Source organism: Rhinolophus ferrumequinum, chromosome 3 (assembly GCF_004115265.2).
Source record: "Rhinolophus ferrumequinum isolate MPI-CBG mRhiFer1 chromosome 3, mRhiFer1_v1.p, whole genome shotgun sequence".
Classification (NCBI taxonomy): domain Eukaryota; kingdom Metazoa; phylum Chordata; class Mammalia; order Chiroptera; family Rhinolophidae; genus Rhinolophus; species Rhinolophus ferrumequinum.
Window position 1 is genome coordinate 27,577,232 of NC_046286.1, and position 26,197 is coordinate 27,603,428.

Genomic DNA, 26,197 nt, shown 5'->3' on the forward strand with positions numbered 1-26,197 from the left:
TGGTTACTGCAATTTCTGTCAAATAAAAACATTATGGTGTGTCCTCATCCACCGTATTCACTGGATCTTGCACCCTGCGACTTCTGGCTCTTCCCCAAAGTCAAAATGATTCAGGACATGGAGGCAGCCATGACAGACCAACTAAAGACACTTATGAAAGAGGACTTCCAGAACAGCTTCAGAAAGTTGCAAGAACGATGGGATAAGTGTGTTCAAAGCGAGGGGGAGTATTTTGAGGGGGATTAATGGCAATGTCTCTTTTACTGTAATAATTTTTTTAAAATGGAAACATTCCCCGTATTGTTTGATCACACCTCATTCAATAGCCATCTAATTGGTCCACTTTCACTCACTCCTTAACATAGGTATAAGGCCCTATAAGATTTTCCATCTGCTGACCTCTCATTCTTCATCTTCTAATACTCAGCCACCCCCCCTCTGCTTCTCTGTTTCATACATATCGGTCTATTGGAGCCCTTAATATGCATGCCTCTTTACTCCAAAGGGTCTTTTCACATGCTCTTCTCTCTGCCTGGAACACATACTCATAGACCACTGCTTTAACTGTTTTTGTTTGTTTGTTTCTTTGTTTGTATTTATCAAGTTCATCTCTACTCATTTTTCAGAGCACTTCCTTGGGCTCTCTAGCATAGACCAAGGTTACTTTGTAACTTGTTCTTCTTACATCATGCTTCTTTTATTTCTTACTCTCTCAAATTTTAATTATTTCCTCATTAGTGTGAATATTTGTCAATCTCCCTCACTAAACTTTATACACATAAGAATTAGGATTTTGTCTGTTTTGGCTTACCATTGAATTCTAGGAGCTTAGTATAGTACTACAGTATATACAGTATATAGCTGTATAGTACTACAAATATAATAAGAACCATTTGTTGTGTGAATAAATGATATTAAGCTCAGAATTAAACAAATCAGAAGAAACAGAAGAGGAAGTGAGAAATAAAAATTAAGACATATTGAGAGTGCTTAGCAAATGGGCACTCAAAAATTCAAAAACTAACTTTAATTAATTTAAATTTACCATATAAATTTAAATAATTTATATTTATTGTATGAACTTAAATGATTTATAAAACTATACAATAGATAATATAGTCCTAGGTCAACCTTTCATCACCTTGAAGTCTCATAGGATATTGCCTCTAAGACATAGCAGATGGTCATTTTTGTTTCAGTACAGATAACTCTTTTTTACTTTCCAAACTTTAGATAAAATTAACTGAAAGACTTAGAAAGTCCTTGGTTTTCAGTTTTACTAGAATCAGCAATATTTTTTACAGAATGCTTTCAACTTCAGGCTACCTAAGAATCTGAGTGGTGTATGTGAGGATTGCACAATTAGGTCATCATTAATTAAAGGCAAAAAATAAAATCATTTCTTTAAGAAAGTTTGGCCAAAAATAGAAATGATGTCATAAGGAATCAAATGTGCCTTCTTTTTTGCATAAAATTATTACAGTAATTAAAACGAAGACGTTTCAATAGAAATCACTTTTAAATTGCTTTCTAAGTTATTCAACTTCTCATCTGGCTTTGGGTGGGCGGGTCAACTACTAACCTTTGTAAGAGAGACAATTGAAATTGGAGTTAAGTCCATTGTTCTGAAATTTGTTTCATGTGTACAGAATTCAGTGTTCCAAAGGGGTATGCATAATTTATGAATAATTTCAATACCTTACGGTAATTTCATTGCCTTCATGTCATAACCAACAGAATTTCCCAGCCCAGACACCTTCATTTTTCATTCACTCAGACAGTTACTGAGCAACTTTTCATCTGATGCCCTGGCTAAGTGCATTAAAAATGAGTAAGATACTCTCTCTGTCTGTAAGGAATTTCCATTTTCAGATTGGTGTCAATTTCCTTGATTTTATTTTCAGATTGATGCAGACCCTGGAAAAGCTTATTTGATTTATATAACCTTAATAGGTTAGGCAAGATTCTTGCTGATCCAACTAACTTATCCAATTGTCACATATCACATACATTCAGACACATAATGTTATTTTTAAACTGACATAGAGAAACTTTAGAGACCACTATCACTAGAATGCTATACTGATGAAGAATTTTAGATTCTTGGCTATTATGTGAAAATTTCGTTCAGTAATGTCCTTGGGATCTGACCATTACATTTAGGCATTTCTCTCTTCTGATATTTCCTAATTCTGAAGCATGAACTAATTTCAAAACAGCCTTCCAAAAATGTATATGTTCCACAGAGACATTTCCATTTAATATTCATTTTTTTTCTACTGGATTTCCTCTGCTGTCCCCAATTCCTAACAGCTATACTCTTTTCACTCAGTAGATGACTTTTTCTGTGTTACTTATTTTGCTTAGCAGTCAAGAATGACGTGACTTCACTTGTATGTGGGATATGAAACTGAAAGCAACAAAGGAATAAAACAAACAAATAAAGAAACAAAAACTCATAGAGACAGATGACTGTTTGGTGGTTACCAGAGGGTAAAAGGGGTGGGGGTGTGGTAGAAGAGGGAAAAGGGGGTCAAATATATGGTGATAGAAGGAGATTTGACTTTGGGTGGTGAACACAAATCACAATATCACAAACACAAATCACAATCACAATACATAGGTGATATATATTACATAAATGTACATTTGAAACCTATATAATTTTACTAACCAATTTCATCCCAATAAACTTAATAAAAAAATAGATGCTTTGTTGAACAGTTGAATGACATCTTAACTTCAGCTGAACAATCTATTTAGTTGCTCTATGATATTTTCAAGAAATGGATACAATCAAATTATACATTACTTTAATTTGTAGTTTACTCCACTACATTGCAGGACATTTTGTCCTGTCTAAAACATCCATATTTGGTCCAGGCCAAATGGTCCTTGGTTCAAATAGCCCATAATGTTTATTATACTTTTGATTTACAGGACTAATACATAAAAGAGAATCATGTTTTGTTGGTCCAATAATTGTGTTTTGTCTGTACTGCCAACAATAACACTTCTTGCCTTGATAAAATATCTGTTCATGGAACATGGAGTTAGGTAGATGGTTGGGGTTGGAGTCTTGTAGAAAAGTGGGGTTTAAAAATATGACCTTTAAAAATATGCACCTTTTGGACAGGACCAACTTTCAAGGACTTTTGGCATGGACCAAATGTCTCTGTGGACATTTTAGACAGCACCAAATTCCACTAATCCTCCACCAAACTGAAAAAGGTGATTGGCAAAACAATTTTCAGATTGACCCTTTTGTCTTTCTGTATTTGGGTGACTATTATAAAAATAGATAACATTTAAAAAATAAGGCTCAGCGCTATAGTTTAAAGAACTACTGTGGAATACTCACCGTATGGTGATAGGGATGAATGCATTTGTGTTAATGCTATAATTAGCAGAAAGAGTCAAGCTGTTTTGCGAACTTCCACATCCATATTGAGCTGTGGGCCTTCCTTCCACAAGAAATAAATGGAGAAACTGTTGCCCCAAATTCTTCTCACTACCTTTAAGAATAAAATTACATTAAATTAGTGATTAATATAGATTTCTTTTATTCAATAACAATCATTCATTCAACAGACTCAAATTTTGCCCTCGAGGAGGGAAGATTTGGTGAGATGGTAGGAGTGCTGTTAGATAACTATTCGCTGTAACAAGTGAATATATTACAAATATACATTATTTTCCACACGCTGAAAATAGCATGGTTTTAACAGCATTAACTTGACATGAGATTAACTACTGACTCTGTGTCCTAATAGATAGATGAACTTAACTATTTTGAGCCTCAGTTTCCTTATATATTATAATGGGATAATGAGAACAACAAATTATTAGAACTACTATAATAATTAAATAATAAATAAAAAGTGCCTGGCACCTATTGAGTATTGAATAACTTGATTTATCATTTTTAATTAACTATATTTTAATTTTAATATGTATTTTATAAAAATCAAATTACACAGAAATATATAAAGAAAAAAGGAACATCCCCCCTTTTCCAGCCCATTCTTCATCCCAGTAGGATGCATTCTTTTCTATCACTTATCTATCCACATACAAATATTTATATAGCCCTGATTTTATTTTTAAAATTAATAAAACGTAATAAATAGCTTTATTCGTCTTTCTCTTTTGACTTAATGATATATTTTAGACATCTGTCCATGTAGGTACATACAAGGTCAGGCAATTAAGATTGTGAACTCATCGTAGAAAAAGGGCTACATACCTCATTGCTGAATATCACTATGGACACCTTCGAAGTACTCCCCTTGGGAAGCTATGCACTGATGCCAGTGCCAAGTCCACCCTTCAAAGCAATTTTGGAACTCTTTCTGGAATGGCCATCAGAGCTGTTGTCGTATTACCCTTGATGTCCTGAATGCCATCAAAATGTGTGCCTTTCAATATTTCCATTATCTTCAGGTAAAGAAAGAAGTCATTGGGGTCCAGGTCAGGTTAGTAGGGAGGATATTCCAATACAGTTATTTGTTTACTGGCTAAAAACTCCCTCACAGACAGTGCCTTGTGAGCTGGTGCATTGTCATGATGCAAGAGCCATGAATTGTTGGTGAAAAGTTCAGGCCGTCTAACTTTTTCATGCAGCCTTTTCAGCACTTCCAAATGGTAATCTTGGTTAGCTGTTTGTCTAGTTGATACAAATTCATAATGAATAATCCTTTTGATATCAAAAAAGGTTAGTCACATTGTTGCAACAAGTTCACGAAAGTAATTGTCACACCAGGTAGTTTCTATTTTTTTTAAAGCATAAAAATATGCTTTCTGTATAACTCATACAGAAAATCACACAAATTTTAAGCATGTAGCTCAGTGGATTATCACAAAGTAAACCCACTTATGCAAACATCATCAATTTAAGAGAAAGACCATCATCTACATTGTCAGAAGTCCTATTTGTTTCTTTCCTCCACCCAAAGTAACCACAATCCTGATGTTTTAAGAGCTAGGATGACTTTTGCTTGATTTTAATCTTCATATTAAAATCAAGGGGATCCAACTGTATATATTGTTTGTGTCTATTCGCTTTTACTCAATATTATGTTTGAAAGATAGCAACCATGCTACAGTCTATTCATTTTTCATTGCTTTATAAATATTTGATTAAATGAATATTCATAATTTAGTTATTCTTTCTTCTATACAAGGACAAGCCCGTCTCAGTTTTTGGTTATTATGATGAGTACTACTATGACAATCTTGTATGTGTCTCATGTGTTGAAGGGCATGTATTTCTGTTGTGTATATAACTAGGAGCTGAATTGTCCTGTCTGAGAGAATGGATATGATTAATTTAGCAGCTATTGCCAGTTTTCCAAAATGACGTTTTGATTTAGTAACTTCTTACCAGCAGTATATAAGAGTTACAGTTGATCCATATTTCACCATCACTTGGGAGAGTCACCTTGTAGATTTTAACTCTTCATTTATTATTGTATCTTTAATGTCCTTCATATCAGTGAAGTTGAACATGTTTGCATGTTTAGTGGTTATTTTGATATCCCCTTTTGTGAAGTGTTAGTGTTTCTTGCTATTTCTATTTGGTTGTTTGCTTTTCCCTTATTGATTATAGAGTTATATCAATGTCTATATCTAATATCTATATCTATATCTATATCTATCTATCTATCTATCTATCTATATATACAAGCTCTTTGTAAGCCATGTATATTGAAAATATCTTCTCCAATTCTGTAAATTTTCTTGCCAGTCTCATAAATGTGAGTTTTGATGAACATACGCGTATGTTCTTAATTTTAATGTTGGTCAATTTATGAATTGTTTCCTTTATGGTTATAATTAGTGCTTTTTATATCATTTTAAAGATTTTTTGACTTGTGTCAAAGTCACTAATAAAATTATTCTCTTATATGATCTTCTGTAAGTTTTATATAAGATCTATGAAGGTCGGACAATCAAGTTCATGAACTTGTTGCAACGATGTTGTTAACCTTTTTTGAAACCAGAGGGATTATTCATTACGAATTTGTCCCAACTGGACAGTTAATCAAGTTTACTATTTGGAAGTACTGAAAAGGCTGCGTGAAAAAGTTAGTTGACCTGAATTTTTTGCCAACAATTCATAGCTCTTGTATCACAACAATGTACCAGCTCATATGGCACTGTCTGTGAGGGAGTTATTAGCCAGTAAACAAATAACTGTATTGGAACACCCTCTCTACTCACCTGATCTGGCCACCAATGACTTCTTTCTTTACCTGAAGATAATGGAAATATTGAAAGGAACACATTTTGATGACATTCAGGACATCAAGGGTAATACGAAGATAGCTCTGATGGCCATTCCAGAAAAAAGAGTTCTAAAATTGCTTTGAAGGGTGGACTAGGCGCTGGCATCAGTGCATATCTTCCCAAGGGGAGTACGTCGCAGGTGACTATAGTGATATTCATCAATGAGTTATGCAGCACTTTTTCTAGGATTGTTTACAAACTTGTGAGACCTCTCACACACGCGCACGAGCATGTATTGTGTGTGTGTGTATACATATATATGACACTTTTCACCTATGCCATGTATATATATATATATATATATATATATACATACATATATATATATATATATATAGATCTATATTTATCTATAGCTGTCTATATAGAAAGGATATATATATATATATATATATATATATATATATGGCAAAGGTGAAAAGAAGTGTCTTTTTTCCCCCATAATATTCCAATTTGTACTATTCTGGACAAGACTTGAAAGCTCTAGAAAATCTCATTATTAAGCCATTGAACAAAGTTCATCCTATTGTTTCACTAAAAAGATGCTTGAAGATCCTTAGTGAAGACGTGAAGTTAGCCTTTTTTTGAGATAATTCTTTATGCTTTTAGGTTGTGTAGTAATTTTTTTCAATAAATCATTATGTGCTAGATTTTTCTGAATACTTATCCAGAAAATATTTTGAAACGCTATAAAATTTATAGTTCTCAAATTTTGTTTATCCTAGTGAAGTCATTGATTATATATCCTGATTTAGATTTATTAAAAATAGAAAATATTTCTTAGAACAATGAACTGTAATCATTACTTGCAAGACAATGGACTCTAGTTTCTAGATATCATAGCCTTTTTGAGAGATAATCCTAATACTTTTGAGTCTAAGATTCATATATAGATTATATGTTTGTACACATAGTATATAGATATTATATATATATATATATATACTTAGTCTCATAAGAAATAATAATGAAATAATGCAGAGAGAGGGAAAGAATGATATCCCCGTCAACTTATGAAAGACTGAATTTGCTCAAATATTGTATTGGGTTGTAGATCCGAAATTTTCTAAGTAGTTTTCTTAGTTGATATATTGAAGATACAGTATTTATGGTTTATATGGTTACCTGGTTTACCATTTCCATTAAAAATGGGTGTTTTTCTAAATTTGAACTATTATAATGAATGCTCCCAAACATCAATGACAGTTTGATTTGAGATCATGTATAAATAAACATTCAGAAAAGATTCACTGGTCATCAATTTAAATTAAAATAAAATTTATCATTCCTTATAGAACTGATAGTGATTAACACAGACATTATGTTTACTAAATCTGGTATATAGATAGTCAAATTTGTAAATTTTCATAAAGTGACATAGATTTCTACCACCTTTCATGAAAAAAAAATCTTGGTGATAAAAATTACATTTGCATTATTTTAAATCAAGCTAAAATATAGTAAGGTTAATTGATGTACCCTAACTTGTACAGTTAGTTCACACAGACTGGAGTTCAAGTCTACCCTTGGTCACCTACTGGCATTTTGATCAGGACTGTCCACAGTAACGGTTGGATGATATCTCCATCCGTGGTGCCCGCTTTGTGGTATGCGATAAAGGCTGTTCTCTGCACCTGAATTTAGTTCTCTAATGAACACACATGCTTTTGCTGCAGTTTTAGAACTCCTCTTTCCTGGCTCTCCTTGAAGGTATATATGCATTTGTATATAGCAGTGGCAACCCAGTAACAACCTTAGCAGCAGTTGCTCATGGTTTAAAGACATCTTAGAGTAACAGTGACGACATGGGCAATAACATGTATTTAGGATGTGAACAGGGCACGCTAGTTGGTTACTGGAAGGATGGCAAGCAGAGACACCCTATAGAAATTGCACCAATTGCCTATTCCACTATTGTCTCATTCCTGATTTCTGACAGTCTAATTATTGTTTTCCTGGGTGCATATGTCTATCAAATGGATGTAACATTAATGAAACCCATCAGACAAAAACATAGTATCCTGGGCCTCTAATTCCCAAGTGTCCTAACCCGGCATTATTTGAATAAGATATTTAGCACTTATTTCATGTTTCTGTTTGCCAAATGTTTTTAAGCACATTAAATGTGTTAACACAATCCTTATAACAACTCTTTGATATCTTTGGTATTATTAATATTATTCCATTTTATAGAACACGAGGCACAGAGTTGTTAAGTAACTGCCCAAATGACAGAGCTAGGCAGTCCAGCTCCAGTGTAGTCTTCTTCATCGTTGGATTATACTGTACTTGAGATGTCATATCAATAATTTCAGTCCTTGACTGATCTCGTTTGTTTTTTCCTCTACCTCTGGCGACCAGAAGCAAGCTTGTTCCCCATTCCCTGATGTAATTATATCAGAAGCAGAGTTGTAGCTCTTATTGGCTTATTTCTTCATAAATTTCAATCATAGAAATACAGGCTAACCGTTCTTAATTGTTTTATTTTAAGAGAAGTTTAATGAATCACATCATTCTAGGTCAAGGGTTGGCACACTATGGCCCATGAGCCAAATTCTGCCCTTGTCCGGTGTTGTGAGTAAAGTTTTTTGTTTTTTTTTTAACACAGTCACATTTATTTATTTATTTTTGTCTGTGGCTGCTTTCATTTTATACTGGCAACATTGAACATTTGTGACAGAGACTGTACGGCCTGCAAAATTATTTATTCTCTGGCCATCACAGAAAAAAATTTGCCAACCTCTGTTCTGCTCCTGATTAAGTAGACCCAGGGGAAAAATTTTCTTTAATTCAAGCTACATTTTGACTAAACCCTCGAATTCTGTACCGTTTTGCTTTTACTTATCAGAGGAAGAAAGTATAACAATGATTAACAGAATAATTTCCTAAAATAAGGTTTCAATACCTACTAATTTTTCATCACAACCATCAAAGTTGAGTAACTCACAAACAGGACTTACAGACTATCCTAATCAAGTGCTACCTCTGTGCAAGGTACTCGTTAGAGTACTGAGGAGGATGTTGGAATAGGGTGTAAAACACAGTTCCAGATTATGAGGTGGTCCCTCTTTAGTGAAGACATGGATGCATAAGCACAGATTCCTGGGGTAAGGAATCCCTCTACTCAGGACTGGTTCTTAATTTATACTCTATTACAAGACCTATCAGTCAGCTTTCTCATAGAATCATGTACATAGTATCTCTCCACTAAATGGTGAGAAGCAGGATACAGATCGTCTCTTACTCATCTTTGTACCCCTCACAGTGCCTCACAGTGCCTAGCAGGGTGTGGTATACTTTCTAGGCACTGAGTTAAAATTTATTGAATTTGACTTTGCTGCATCAAAAGGATAAGATACAATGAAAAGCAACCTCTACATTGAATGGCAATGTATGAATTCATCCACCCATGCTATCAACCCTATTCTTTCCCATATTCATCTGGACAAAGATATTCAAAGAATTTTATGGTGTACATTGCAAAAATTGATTGAAACAACTAAGCAAACTTTTATAAGAAATGAAGATGCTTTTTAATATGATGTCAGGAAATACTGCGGGATTTCGGTGGTGTTGGCATCAGTATCTAATGAACATATTGTGCATTCTGCTGAGAATCATTTTATAAAGGCAGATGTTATGATTCCTTAGATTTAATTTGTTTTCTTCATCAATATCAGAAATCTCTTCTTTTAGCCCTCCCTAAATACTCAAAACAGGAGGCCCCAATAATCCTACTTGTTTTGTCAATTCCTGCCTGGAATAAATACCAAAGACTACTCCTTCTTTTACTTTCTTTCTTAAATACAACCATTAAATAATATAAAGTTTCCTTTGAATCCCGTTCTCCCACTGGAGTTGCTCATGTAATTTGCCTCCTGTAACTTGGTCAGATTTCTGCTTCTAATTCTCAAAGATCACGTATTTTCAAAGGGCATGCTTATATCTTTTCAAAGAAGCAGCACAGAATGGATTCAACTGCACAGTAATGTATCCCATGCCGAACCCTCCTGATTGATACCGCTTGCCACATAGAGCTCATTTTCTGAAAGTGCACCTAAAGAATTTTGTGTGGTCTCATCCCTTCTCCCGTGACCTATTAGTAGCTTCTTTGACTGGCTTCCAGAATTCTGAATTGGTTCAGTGGCAAATTCAAAAAGCTTTCTTTCATCTTGACTGCTGTTCTCAGAGCTGTCTCTTTCCCACAGAGAGTTCTTTTTTAAACTATCTTTTCTAAGGATTTTTACTATACCCCCATAAGGACTCAAGTTTTATCTTCCTTTTGTTCCTTTTCAACATCAATTAGTTGGTGAGGCAAACTGAGAAAAGATAAATCTACGGTTTTGAACTAGGAATATAATTCAAAGCTGACACTGGCTTACAATCTGCTATTTCTCTATCCTTTTCCCTTTAATATTTGGTGATACAAAATACAAATGTTCCATAAGTGTTTGTAGAATGGAATTGAGTTTTTGTTGAAATAGTCAGGAATGGAAAAAATGGTAAAACTAAAAAAAACAAACAAACCAAAAAAACCCAGAAAAAACAAAAACAACCCAGACAAAAATCAACCCCTAGACTCCAAAGTGAAACATCTGTTTTAATTTCCTCACTACATCTAATTGCTCCTATACATAATATATTGATTGCAAAGGAAATAAAATTAGTCCTTAAGTCAAGTTAAGGGACACCTTTTATAAACTACGGGTGTCTAACTGAATCAGAAAAAACTGTGTGTTCATCTGTTGTGAGGCTTCTATGACTTTGACAAATTCTAAGAGGAGTGAAAGCAGCAACGCCATGAAACATTCTGCTGAGGTATTCCCAGCAGTGTAGGGTTGAATTACCACTTTACCAATGAACAAAAAGAATGCTTTACAGACAAAAATATTTTCTTCATTCAGAGGCTATGACACTCCCAGGAGTAAACAGCTTTGATGTGTCCAGTGCTGTGACAACAATTACATAAGACAAGGACAGAAATTGATAACCAGTATAATGGCACTGTTTTCTTATTAATAATTTCTAGTTTGATTTTTTTGGTAGGTCAATAGATACGAAAGGTAAAAATAATCCTCTTACGCTAATATCAGCTTGGGTTTTTTTCATGGTTTAAATGAAAGTACTGACTTGCAGACAGTTTACATGTGCTTGGCATGCATTTCTATGGCCTTCAAAAAGAGCATAGCATGCGGCTGTGTAGACATGAGCCAGGGACAAGGGCCCAGAAGAGAATTCCCAGAGGTTGGCTGCTTCTCTGGCTGTGTTGATAAAAACACACTTTCCACACAGAAACACCTTCCAATTCTATATAACTTAAAAGATTGCAAAGCCAGAAAATCATTTTGCTTTGTGGTTTTAAATTATTGTGTTTACGTCTTTTGTTCTGTTTTTGTTGTTGTTTTCCCTGCAATGCACTATTACCTCCGAATTTCATGGTCATCTACCACTATTTAAGTATTGTATATAAAACCAAGTTTTCTTTTTAAAATCTCCCCCTCCTTCTCCTCCTCCATCTTTTTTTCTCTCTCTCCTTTAACATTAATAAATCAGACATCCTAAAGCTGTCATTTAAACGTGGGTGCTTACACTCCTGGGAAATAAATAATGGTGGCCTAGTTCTGACAAGTTAGTTTCTTTCTAAAATATAACATAAATTCTCAGTTTTAACTTAATGTTCAAAACTTCTAATTGTAGCTGATTTTCCAAAAATGCTTCTTGTAGGCATTTTATTCCTTGTCAAACAATAAAAAGGTTTTTAATTTCGTTTAGAAAATGCAGCATGATGAATCAATTTTGCAAAATACTTCAAAGTAAAGGAAGAAATCATTTGGGAAACAGAGTTGCTCTGCCGTAAGTAATGTATCTGAGTACTGAAGACAGGACACCTCCAGTACAATGAATTGTTAAAACTATTGCACATTCCTTTTAAAAGAGATAAAACTATTGTCACATTTGGAATATTGCAAGCAATACACTTTAGTGATGTTCAGCCACAGGAAAAAGTGGCCTGTAAATTCTGGTTACAGAGATCCTTGTGACATAGCATAGAGAATGCTGGATATAGAGGCATTTCCTAAAACAAATACTGTTAATAGTACTTTTTCCCAAACCAGCTGATTTTAAGATAATGCTACAAAAGTGATAGGAATTTTATCAATTGTCAAATGAATCCCAGCTTTGGAATGCCTTTTTCCAAGTTACCAAGTATTGAATACAATTCATATTTGGTGATTTATATTATACAAATATGTTCTGAAACATTTGCAGCATTTATGTTTTACTGCTATAGCCATATGCTGTCAAAATCATATGCTTGTTATATTCTCCCTTGCTGGTTCAAAGCCTGTTTGTAAGTCATGTTCCACTGAATGACTCATAAATTAAAGAAACTTCTAAAGAAAACTAGAAAGAACCAAGATTTGCTTTTGGTAATGCCTCATGCGCTAGTCTAGAAAAGTTTCCCCACGATATTTAAATGAATAATTCATTGATTCAATAGGTTAACATTTGAGAAAGAAACATAATATGCAGGAGGTCAAATATTTAATACTCACTGTAGAGAATAGTTCCATTCACAGTGTTTGTTTTTATAGTCAAGTAGATGGTAACAATTCTGTCATGTTTCTTCAGGAAAACCTTCAACTCATTCAGGGTTGTAAGAAAAGGCAATTCTAAATAGGAATTCCCGTTGAAAGATGGAAAAAATAAACCTGCATATAAAAAAAAGTCATATTAATATGTTCAGATATATTATATTGCTAATCAAGTAGATAATAACATAACTTTAATAGCATTCATTGAAAAATATAAAAACTGGTATTTACAAATATTATTTAGGCCTGACTTTAAAAAATGTAGACATATAAGTATAATAAATTTGTGAAGTCACTGTTTCAAATAGTTAACCACCAATCCAGATGAAAAGACTCAAAGTAAGAATTATAAAATTTGTGTTTATGGATGAGCTTTAATTGTGAATAAACACTTAAAATTGTATGAAAATATTCCTGAATATGTGAAATAAAAGCTTTTGTTAGATTCTTAAAATAGTCTGTGGTACCAATTGTCTGCATATCAAATTATACACTTAAAATTGATGAATTTTATTTGATGTAATGACACCTCAATAAAAATGACACATAAAGTTTAGATAATTGTCACATTCTTTTTATTAATATTCATTAATATTTAGTGCTTTACAATAATAGACAAGATATAAGTAGTATTAGTATAAAATATGAAGTTACTAATAATTTTTAGAGCTATCCTTTTAGAATTCGTAGTCTTTTAGATGATTAATCTCATAAAATCTTGAGGTATATACAATTTAAAAAGGTATTTATTTTATTATTGTATGTCTATATTTAGATCTATAGGCTGGGTACACTGAACCAGTGTAAATTATAAGATGTTGGAATTGCAACTTAATTTTTGCCTCTCACAATGAGGGAAGTTTTCTTATCATTAATACTTCCTTTGTAAGTTATACAATGATTCAAAAACTAATATCCATTCTAAGAAATTTATCAACACTAAATTTTCCTTCATAGATATGACTTCCCCTAACCCTCTCTCCATCAATCAGCCAAGGCCTGTAGAGTGCCTGCTGCCATGAGGGGTAAGAAGAAGCTGGTTTCTACTCTTTTTCCCTTCTTACCACCTCCATCAGGCTAGCTGCTATTTCTGACCCTTCCAGCTTTGAATGGGAGAAGGAAAGGAGAGAGAAGCACACAGTAAAGAAGACCTGTTAGAGCTGGTGATTAATACTGTTGTTAGCAGGCGTCATACTCTCCAGGAATAGCAGATGTTTAAAACGGACTGTTTCTTTCATGGTAGAAATGTCAGATAAAATACAAGATTCTCAATATATGAAATTTCAATTTCAGATAAACAACAGATGATTTTCTAGTATAAGTATGTCCCAAACATTGCATGGGATATACTAAAAAATTATTTGCTGTTTTTTGAAATTCAAATTTAACGAAGTGTTCTCTATTTTTAGTTGTTAAATCTGGCAACCCTATGATTCATGAGGCTTTGTGCATTCTTTAGACACCCTTTACCAACTGCAATTCCTAGGACTTGTGCTATAGCCTGCTTTTGGCTTGTTACTTTTAACTTGGTCCCACTCTGATTTTTTATGTTATATACAGACTCCTGTGTTGACAGCCACTTTCCTGTGTCAAAGAAAAAGTTGCACTGGACAGAGTTAAACAGGAAAAAAAGACTTTATACAAGACTAATACAATAGCGGAGAGAGGCCAGAATTCAGTCTTTGCTCAACTCTTCTGAAACAACAGTGATAGAGTTTTAAGTGTAAGAGCTGAGCTGAGGAGACCATAGACTACCTGTTTTGCTAATTGGCCTTACCCCCAAACATAAGCCTTCTCATGTCTTCATAAAAGTAGGTAGTTTACAACTTGAAGCAAGGCACCCATTGAAGTTAGGCTCCTTCCCTCCCACACAGACCGAGAGATAGGGCCACTATCTATCTTGATGATTACATTTGAAGAGATAGGTCCAGGTTGTTGGAGAGGGACATTCCTGTGCTATAAAACAGGCAAGAAGCTTTTAAAAAATTTACATTTCGGGGAGCAGAGGGAGGGAAGAAAGAACGTACAATAGAAAATTTTCTAAAATAAATGCTCAGAAAAAAAGTGAGGTCAGGGGCTTAGAGTGAGGAAGAAGAATGTCTAAAGTCCAGTCAAGCTGAAGGAATGTTAAAATTGTCTTGATCACCTAACTAGAAAAACCACTTGGGCAGAACATAAAATGACTTAGGTCAAATCTCTTTTTGGATGGATCCATACCCACTTCATAGTAAACATGCCTACATTCCCTGCCTTACTGTCTGTGGGGGTATATTTAATTTTCAAATGGGGTTATAGTTGATTTTCAGTTTCCTCTCTGTCTCTGTCTCTCTGTCTCTCTGTCTTTCTGTCTCTCTCGCTCTCTACCTCTACCTCTATTTATCTCTTTCATATCATCTCTCCATAACACACATATTCACAGAGTCTGCTCTGCTTTCTCAGGGGTGAATATATGACTGTTGGTCCATGGTGTTCCCTTCCGAGTGATCTAGTTTTAGCTACCCCCAAACATTGTCAGATGTGATGGGTGCAAGAAGGTAAATAAAGGGTGAGGTCGACAAAATAGTTTTCTACAAAACCATTGCCCTCAAAATTATGTCTTTAAAATTCTTTCTTCTCTTCAAATGCTGCCCCTTTTTATATCCAGAGTATTTTCTAGTTAAGTCCTGCTTTTAGATATGACACCTCATTTTGTTTATAGCATTATACCCTGAGTTTGAAAGAAGGTTTATTTTTAACATTATGTTATGCCCATAACTTTATATTGTCAGATACAAATAATACAATTTATCTATTAGCAAACTGCTTGATTAAAGTCTTATGTATCTCATATTTTTACAATTTCTAATTCTTCTACACACAATCTTTAACTCCTTGAAATTATCTAACTTGCTCTTTATTTTACTTTTTCTTTTTTTTTCTTTCAAAGGTTTTTAGGCATGGTTAGCAAAACCTTCATCAGTGTTTATATACCTGGAAATACCTGTAATTCTTAATACTTATTTTTATTAAAACTTTCTCCTTCCTTGTCTCTCATGACACTGTATTACAATTTGACTCTCTTCTTACCTGTCTGATAGGTGCTTTTCAGACTGTTAGCTCAACCATTCCATAATGCAATTTCCAAAGCTCTATCCTGGCTCATATAGCTCATCTATATTTTTTCTAAATCTGCTCCTCCTCCATTTTCTTACTCATAGCACTATTCTCCCAGGCTTAGAAACCGAGCATCATTATCCACCCATCTCTTCTCAAACTAGTTGCTGGTTTCTGTCACCTCTTTCTTAGATCAAATCTTGTAACTTTCCTTCCGCTACTGCTGCCCTTATTTAAGTTCGCACGACATTTCAACTCAACTGTTGGCAACAGCTTCTTTCTAGTTGGCCTCCCTTCCTACAGCGTCTGTTAGCTGTCACTGCTGTCACGTCAACTTTACTCAGTTGTAATCATCTAAGATCTTTGGTCAAAATACTTCAGAATAATCCATCTGCTTTTGAAGTAAACTAGGACCTCTACAGTCGTATTTTTCAGGGCTCCCCCACACACCCACCGATCGGTAAAGTTGAACTACATGTTCTTCTGTGGCTCTACTTCTGTTCACACTGTTCTATTTGTCTGGAATGCCCTTCCGCATAATCCTAGGTATATAAACCTTCCCTTAATTCCAGTTTCACCTTGAATATCCCCCCAAATTTGAACTCCCTATACTATTGCATCTAAAACTCTGTGCATACATGTTTTCTACCTTACGTTACAGTTGTTGTTATAAATGTTAGGTAGAAATGATAAAATAGTAAATCTGTTAGTTTGGATGAGGGAGGTAAATTAACTTTGATTAGTAGAAATAGAATATTCTAAGTAAATGAATTCTCAAAAGACATGGGGAAAATATGAGTTAAGGAGATGAGTTTGCTTTCTTGGGACCAGAAACGCCCATGACACAGTTGGAGTTTGACCAGATGGAGTAGAATGTTTAATAGGTACAGAACTGCACATGCACCACTTTTTAATGTATTATAAGGAGAAAAACAATATGCCCATCAAGTTAAAAGGCAATGTAGGTAGCTTTACACTGGAGTAAGTTTGGGTGAGAAATTTGCATGTGGCTATGGCAGAGGAAAATGGTTAAGATTACAAAGAGATGGACTTGGGTTTTAAATTAATAGAATTTTAGCTTATAATTTGGCAACTATTTAAGTTTTGCATATCTGTTGACTCTACCATAATACATTTTAGACACTGTTTCTTTCTATTGCTTTTAACTATCCTATTTGGAGTCACTGAGTGACTCCAATATTTATTGAATGATTACTTCATGGTAGGAATACAATGGTGAGCAAAACAGATAAAGATCTCACCTTCAGGAAGCTTAGATTCTAGCTTCATGGGACAAAACCGCAAGCTAGAAATTGATAGGATTTATTCTACTGATGTAGTAGATTTTTTCCTGGTTTCTGGGAAGATATGCCACCCTATTTACTTAACCATTTTTCCTGACGTTTGCTGTCACCAAGAAGCATTGAGCCTAATGTAAGATGTAAGACTAGGTAAAAGGGAGAGTCTAACAAAAACCTATTTCATCTACCCTCCCATACTATTCATTCTCTGGTGGAATTACCTGTGTTTGATTCATCTTTGCATTCTCCTATGGCATGACCAGTTGTGCACATTGTGGGCAAATATATTCTTAAACAAATACAACTATAGCTAACATAATCATTTGTGGTAGATAAAAAAGAGAGAAAAAATATTCTCATAATTAAAATTAGGTGAGGAAAGATTATAGAGATGGGATTCTAGCATTTTTCTTGTGGTTAAGCATTACTGATAAATCCACAGGAAAAGTTCTGTAACAGGAGACTCTTTATATAAGGGTTCATATGTGAATAAAATTATTTGGATCCATACTCCAGTTTTACTTATTCTGAGAAGCAGTGAACTCACTAAGAGCAGTAAAAGTGTAATTCAATTTGCTTTAAAAAAATGACTTCCACGTTACTTTGCAGGAGCATATCTATTGTATAATTCAGGCACACCTGCCTACATCCTAGCTCACACACTTCTTGAACCTTTTTTTCAGAGTTGACAGGTTTTATAAAAATCATGACAGGAAACAACAATTATGAACAATAAACATTTGTTATTGAATTGCTTTCTAACCATATTAATTTTCATTATCATCGTGTTTAGTGAATATGTTGGAAAACAGAACTGCCCTGAATGTGGAAAACAAGACTAATTGGGGATAGGCGGAGTGTTTTCCCGCTGCTTCCAAAAGCCTCTTCAGGCAATGCTATTTGAACACACTCCAAATTTATTTCTCTTCCAATTATAAATGGAAAAAAAAAACCCACAGGGTTTTTATATGAAAATATGTACTAAACATCTTACAAACTATGTCATATAGTAGTTAATTAGCAGCTTCTGTTTACAACTTAGACATCTGTAATGTTTAAATGTCTTAAAAGATTACATAGGCTGATATAGCTAATTATATTAACTTTTATATGGTTAACAAAATTTTAAATCAGTTCTGCGTCTTGGGAAAATCTAATAAATTAATCCAGAGGGAGGATTTTTTAAATCCCTAAATTCTATTATATGAAAACAAACTCTCAACTTGTCAATGGAAGGTGTGAAATCACAATACTCAGTTTGAAGCTCCTTATGTTAAAAATATGGATGTATTTAGTTTTTTTCACCAATATTTGTATAGTATGAATTTGAACCACTGTCAATTAATAACTCATTGAAAATTCATCCAGGGGAGCACCATGGAGTATTTTATGATAGAAAACACAGAAGAGACTAGTGTCTTTACCTTGAATACAATAAAACTGAACATGAATGTTATTCATTCTGAATAGAAATGGAACTCCTTTATCTATAGTATGAATTACAATGCTCTCAGCCTTGTATAAAGGTCATCTATGATCTAACCCCCAAAACTAACATACTAGCCTACAATTAAAGCTACAAATGTGATGGATCACAAATTATCCATCTACAACTTTACTGTAATTCTCAGTATCAGAAGAAACGATATTGTTTGCTATTCCTCTTTTATAATGGAAATAGATTTGACATACTCAATAGAAATTAAAAATTAATACTATTTAAATGTTGTTATTGAATCTTTTTTTACTTCCTCCGGAAACAACATCATGCAAATTCTATGACTAAGTTCACAAAAAGGAGCTAAGACTGCTGCAATCATTAATAAATATTTTAGCTTTAGTCTAAAAATATTACATTGCTCCTTTTATGATTCTAATTTTATTAAACCTTGTGATAAAAAGGAGTATCACTAATTAATAAGTTCACATATCTCTCTTGTGAAGAAGGATCACTCAAAAAGAATGACTCTAACCAATAATATAGTATTCAAAGACACAAAAGTTATAATAATCTATATTATTCCAAAATTATAAAATTAAGGTCCAAGACCCATGAAATAAATATACATATTAACTCTGAGAAACTTTAATGTCTTGTAGATTCATATTATATATATAAAGATATACAATACATATACTATTTATATATGTAATATAATGTATAGTACTATAGTATAACATATGTAAATTATACTAATCAGTCTTATCACATTGTGTTTTTTTGCTTATTTTAGAATTAACAGAAATATTGTAGATTTGGATGGCTGAAGTCTCATGGACTAAATTATTAATTTACTCCAATAATTTCCCCACGTTAGACATTCACATATATATTAATCCATAAATGTTGATCAACTTGTTAAATGTTTGATAAAAATTATCTATGACTCTGGTGTTGCTGTTATTTTTGCAGCATCTACTTTTCTTCCCCATGGAAAAGCACTTGCAAAAATGAGGGCAGAACTAACATTTCTCCATTTGACCACACACACGTCATTTCTCCATATAAAGTATGAAGAGTTTATTTGCATCTGACTAAAGCAACGCACAAGGAAACAATATATGTTAAAAACAAAATAAAACAGAAACTTGTTTCTCATTTTTCATTGTCACCACCAACCTAGCACTGCTGTTTTTCATCCCTTGGTTTCTCTGTCAAAGAAAGTTTGATTATCATGATCAGCTTTTGACCCTTTCAAAAATTGGAAGCTTTAAAGCTATGACCCTCCCTCTTTCCTCTTACAAAATAAAACTATAAAACATTGCTTAGCACACCAAAAATATCTTCCATTCAGTAAAAATAAAACTAGGACAAGAAAGGTAAAGAACCCTCAATATCTCACATTGAACTTGACGTGTTGTCATAATAGCTACCAAACTCTCTCTAGTCTATTCCTATACCGTCTTCTCTTAGTTCAGAAAATTTCCCTGAGTGATCTCATTTGTTCCCATAACTTTACCTAGTTTCTAGCTTCTGAAAACTCTTGATTTTTATCTTTAGCACAGATAGCTTCTGAACTTATATGTCAAGCTGCCTACTAGACAGACCCACTTGGAAAGAACAGAGGTAAACTAAACTCAAAATATCCAAACAAGTTTGTTGCATTTTCTCTTTTGAAATTTGATCCTCCTTCTCTATGTCAAGTTGATAACATCTCCCTTGTTATTAACAAAAATATATACTATTACAACTCTTATTCCACTGTAGGGTGATATTTCTCTGTATAACTCACTGTATGACAACTGTGAGCTCCTTAAAGGCAGGCATCAGGGCTTAATTTTTTGGTGTGTTGCCAGAAAATAGCACAATTTTGGCAGATATTCAATAAATATTTGATGAATGAGTGAACGTGCCTCTAATATTTTGTTTTACATTTTAATTTTCATCCACCAAGTTGTTCAAATAGCAATCTTTGCATAAACATCAAACATTCATTTTTTGTTCCCTGTCCTCTAGCCCTCCACATCATTCATTTTACCGGTTATTTAATTCTGTGGGTTCTCCTTCCCTTGTTACATTGTCTTCGTCTTCTGCCTATACTCTTCTAAATTATTTCTAACTTGTTCTTATGACTTCAGTTTTTCCACTGTTCAATTCTTGTCAAACTTATCATATTTAAACACAAATTTGATGATCTCAGTTTCTTGCTTTAAGAGTCTTTAATGGTGTGCCATTGCCAGCAAGATAGTAACCTTTTAGTTTGGCAAAAAAAGATTATTCTTAATTTACCTTCCAAGACTACATAATTCTCCAAATACCCTATATACTATCCACATTATATTACTCTGAATTTTGAACATTCATTGTTTAGTGTGCTTCCTCTATCAATGCTTCTGTTTACTGGTCTTTGCTTCTTCTTAAATTATTTTGGTAATTTTTATTCTTCAAAAAAAAATCAGCTGTTTCAGAGAAGTCTTCAGATACATTGCCATTGATTTATATTTACATATAGTATCATAAAACTTTTGGAGTATATTTTATCTATGTTTATGTCCTTATTTTATGTCTAATATATCTTTCTTCCCTTCCACCCTTCAGATTAACCTTGCCTTCTTTTGGATGGCAGAGCAGGTCAACCAAAGCCTGGGCTTCTGTGATATTTCAATTAGATTGGTTCTACTCTGTTCTATTTTCTATATAAGGTTTATGAGTAACAGTTTGCTAAATATGTTAGAAAATCATTAATCTAAGGCAAGAAACACAGAAATTCACAAGTAAAGCTATAATTAAGCTGCCAGGTCTCATAACCCAGCCCTCCACATTGATGGTCCCCAAGTCTGCTCCTATTGTGCTTGGGGTGATCAAGCACTAAGGATACAACTCAAGCGATTTAAATATGACCACATGATGGGCATCACAATGTGAATTCATTAATTAAAAATATAACTGTATATAGATTGGCATACTGATATTTTTATGATTATCAGATTTGTTTCTATAGCCATGTTACATTGGAAGAAAATTATAATCAGTAAGTCATGGATGATAATATAAATCAGAACCCAGAGTTTTAGCAAAATAACAAAAAATAGAAATTTTGACAAAAGATAATTACAAAACAATAAAACACATAAAAAAAGCCCCACCTTATTAGTCCTCAGGAAAACAAAAATTACAACCACTACTAGATACATAGTTTTACAGCTTTCAGATAGACAGAAATTAAAAAGTCTTCACTTGCAAGTGTTGGTGAATACGTGGAGTAATTGATACTGTTCCATATTGTGGGGACAAGTAAAAATTTGATAACAACCACATTGGAAAATTACTTGGAAGTATCTGGCAATAATTATTAAGATATGTATAAACTAACAATCAATTGCTCTCGTAAATCTTTTAAGAGTCAAGTGCATATGTACTCAGGAAGGGATATATAAGAATAAGCAGAAAGATACAGTTTATACAATAAAATAATTACAAAGTCTAAATTTCCATCAATAGAATGTATTAGAGAGTATAACTTGTGATGGAACATATACATGAATATTATACAACAGTGAAGTAAGTAACTCCTACAAATATCAACATGGGTGAACTTCTAGAGCATAATACTGAGCAAAACAAGCAAACTGGAAAACAATAAATAGAGTTGGTATTATTTATATAAAGTTTTAAGACAAATAAAATAATACTATATATTATTATTTAGTGGTATATACTAAGAGTACAGATAAATGCACGGGATGATAAAGACAAATTCAGTATAGTGATTATTCCTAAAACGGCAAGCAGGTTACACAAGGGCTTCAAATCTACTTGTGATGTTTTTCCTCTTACACTAGGTAGTGGGTCCATAAATGGTTGCTATGCTATTCTTTATGTCCTTTTGGAAAACAGATTATAATAAAATCACTGGCAATCATGGGGATTAGCATACAGAAAATTATATTAGAATACAGAGAAATAACACTTGTAAGGCCACAATGATGCAATATTTCCAATGGCCCAGTCCTTCCTAATTTGCCTCCTATCCTTGTAACTCCACCAAAGCAGCTCTGACTAAAATTATCACTGAGTTCAATGTCTCCATTAAGAACCAGAAGTACAGGCATGGTGGCGGGTGCATCGCCATCACCATGGCGGGCGGGCGGGCTGGCTGGCACAGGGCAGGCCCACAGGGGCACAGGGTCTGGGCTGCGTGACCCAGAGAACTAGGGCTTCCTCGCAGGCAGGGCCGGGTCAGTGCGAAGCTATGGCCCGTCCAGTTTTGCCTTTGACTCAGAACTTGAGATCAAAACTCGCTGAGCAGAACAGACGCTGCTCCCGCTGGTTTCTCCGACCACCACACTTATTAATCCTAAAGATAATACCAGAAAGTCTGATAAAACTCTGCAAGCAATTCAGCGTGTAGAACAAGCCATCAACTTGGCAGTTGGAAGGCTTGTTAAAGTAGGGAAAGCTGTAGCCAGTGAAAACTGGGACTTGAAAGAAGAAATAAATATTACCTGTATTGAAGCTAAAAAAGCAGGAGAAACAATTGCAGCACTTACAGATGTAAGCAGCTTGAAGCACCCAGAATCTGCTGGCCGTATCACAATTTTTACAGATAAACCAGGAAGTTATAAAGGCTGCAAAATTACTTCTTTCTTCAGTGACAAAAGTGTTGTTGCTGGCAGACTGAGTAGTCATTAAGCAGATAATAACATCGAGAAATAAGGTTCTTGCAACTATGGATAGACTAGGGAAAGTAAATTGCTTTTAAGAGTTTGTCCAAATATTCAGTCAATTTGGAAATGAAATGGTGGAGTTTGCACATCTAACCAGAGATAGACAAAATGTTTTGAAAGATGAAAAGAAAAAGGCAAAAATGGTAGCAGCTAGGGCAGATCTTCAAAAGTATACAGTGATATTTCTCACAGCCTCAAAGATGTGTCTCAGGCACCCCAACTGTGAATCGGCCCATAAAAACAAAGAAGGCGTACTTGACAGGATGAAAGTGGCATTGGATAAGGTCATTGAAATTGTGACTCGACTACAAACTCAATGGAGAGATGGCATTTCAACTATTACTATTTTTACTGGAATTAAATAATTCAAGATGAATATTGAAACTCTGGAAGAATCTTTATTTTCAGTCAAAAGAGAATCTTACAGTGACATTGGAAGCCATCTTGGAGCGTACAGAGGACTTTTCTGATTCTGCCTATATCGGTCATGAGCACAGGGAACGCATCTTGGAACTGTTGACTCATGTGAGGATGGAACTGCAGCAGTTCACTTTCTGTGTGTATTCAAGCTCAAAGCAAGACAACAATAAGCATCATTAAAGAACTGGAACTCAGTATATTGAAACTGTCACAGCCTCAATGGACTTAAGAAAGAACTTCATAGTACAGCAACTCAGCTGGCAGCAGATCTCTTAAAATACCATGCTGATCCTGTGGTTCTAAAAGTATTAAAACTTATTGGAATAGAAGGAAATTTAGAAGGTTTGGCTGAATATGCCTGTAAACTCTGGGAACAGAAAAGAGCTTGCTGAGACCTGTCAATTGTTGCGACCTGTATCTGGGATAGAACCTCTTGAAATAACCTGTACACATACAGAGAAGACATTTCAGGTGACTGACCAACAGATCATTTCTGCTACTGAAACACCGACATTACCTCCATGTAGTAAAATTGATAAAGAAAACTTAGATGCATTCTGTGAAGGTGGGAAATCCCAAATCAGTGACATGTCAACACTGCTAAGAGAGATCAATGACGTGTTTGAAGGAAGACAAGGAGAGAAGTATGACTATCTTTTACTTCCAAAGACAATGGATAATAATGCACACCTGAAATCATTAAAGCCAGACAAACCTGACTCTGAGGAGAAAGCCAAGATAGCAAAGCTTGGACTTAAGCTCGGTTTGCTCACCTCTGATGCCAAGTGAAAGATCAAGTGGGAGAATCAGGAGAATGAGATTGTGTAATATGGACAGAACATGTGCTGTATGGCCTTTTCTCTATGTTTATTAACTAGGGGAGATGGGCCAGTGAAAACTGCCCAGGATTTCACTCATTAACTGGAGGTTTTTGCAGAAAAGAGCTTGAAGCTTGGTTCAAATGTACATGCTTTCCTAAAATAGCTGAAAGATGATGACAAGCTTAAGTAAACAAACTAATTCCTCTATGCCATAAGCTCCAGACAATAACTAAGACACCTTTGCAGAATCAAGTGTATCTAAAGGTTGGTAAATGTATTACAAAGACAAGATCCATGATGGCTATTTTGGTCTACCTTCTCTCACTTTGCTTTAAATTGCTGAGGATGTTTCAGATGGAAAACAACAGATGGGTCTCAGTTACAAATGAAGACTCCATGGATGGTAAAACTAGAGGTTCTTTTGAGGTCAGCTCTCTGAACACTATGTGGTAAAGCTGACAATTTTAGAAAGCAAATAATCCTTTACATTTTTAGAAATTCAATAATTTTATAAAAACCATAGTGAAATCTTTATTTTCTGATCATGAACTGATTGTGAAGCTTTTTGACAACTAATAAATGCCATAGTACTTGTTAAAAAAAAAAAAAAAAGTACAGTCATGGGATTCATATGACATGCCCATTATTTTTTCCTTAAGTTTGGCTGGTACAGGAAGTCTTTGAGAATGAATCTTTGAGAATGACAATGTATAATAATAGTAAGCTTCATTAAACATGCTTGCAATGTTTGGTGCTGTCTCAGATGTGATCACTTTAGTAAACTAAATAAACACAGTCTCCTGGCTGGGATACCTACTATGTAAATATCAATTCAGCAAAGCCTCTATCTCTGTTCTAATTAGCAGAGAACTCTAGAATTAGTTTGCCTTTGTCTGGAAAGGATAACAATATACCATCACAGCATTGCCTTAAGGGTACATCAATTCTTCAACATTGTATCACAATTTAATCCAATATGAAATTGTTGGCTTTACTCACCCATAAAATACTTTATTTATTCAGTGATTTACTATGTTGGTGATATTTTGTTGACAATACCTACTAATGGTACCTGGAAAATAGAAAGTATCTAGAAGCCTTGGTACAATATAGAAGCACTTAAGGATGTGGAATAAATTTCCATGAAAATAAAGGGGCCTAAGACTTATGAAATTCTTGTGGGTCCTTTCATCTAGATCATATAAAATATCTCTATCCAAAGCAAAAAGCAAGTTATAGCTGGCTGGCTGGCAGTTAACTTGTAACCACAAAGGAGCAAGCTGAGGACCAATCTGACTCAGTAAAAATGACATCATGGAGAATTTGAAACAATTTGCATCTTTTTTATGTATTATTTTATTTCAACCCAAGTGATATATAAAAATTATTGTTTTATATAGATAATTTTTTCCTTTTTGATTTTCTGACTTTAAGTCTGGAATCATTCTCCTTATTCTGAAAGTACTTCCTTTTCAAGTTGCTTTAGTGAGCATCTCTTGTTGGAAACCCT

General features: G+C 34.1%; 1 pseudogene; it reads left to right on the forward strand.

Moving 5' to 3' along the window:
• The window catches only part of LOC117020634 (alpha-catulin-like), a 76,242-nt pseudogene extending 51,102 nt beyond the window's left edge, over window positions 1-25,140 (forward strand).
• Window positions 25,141-26,197: the final 1,057 nt, after the last annotated feature.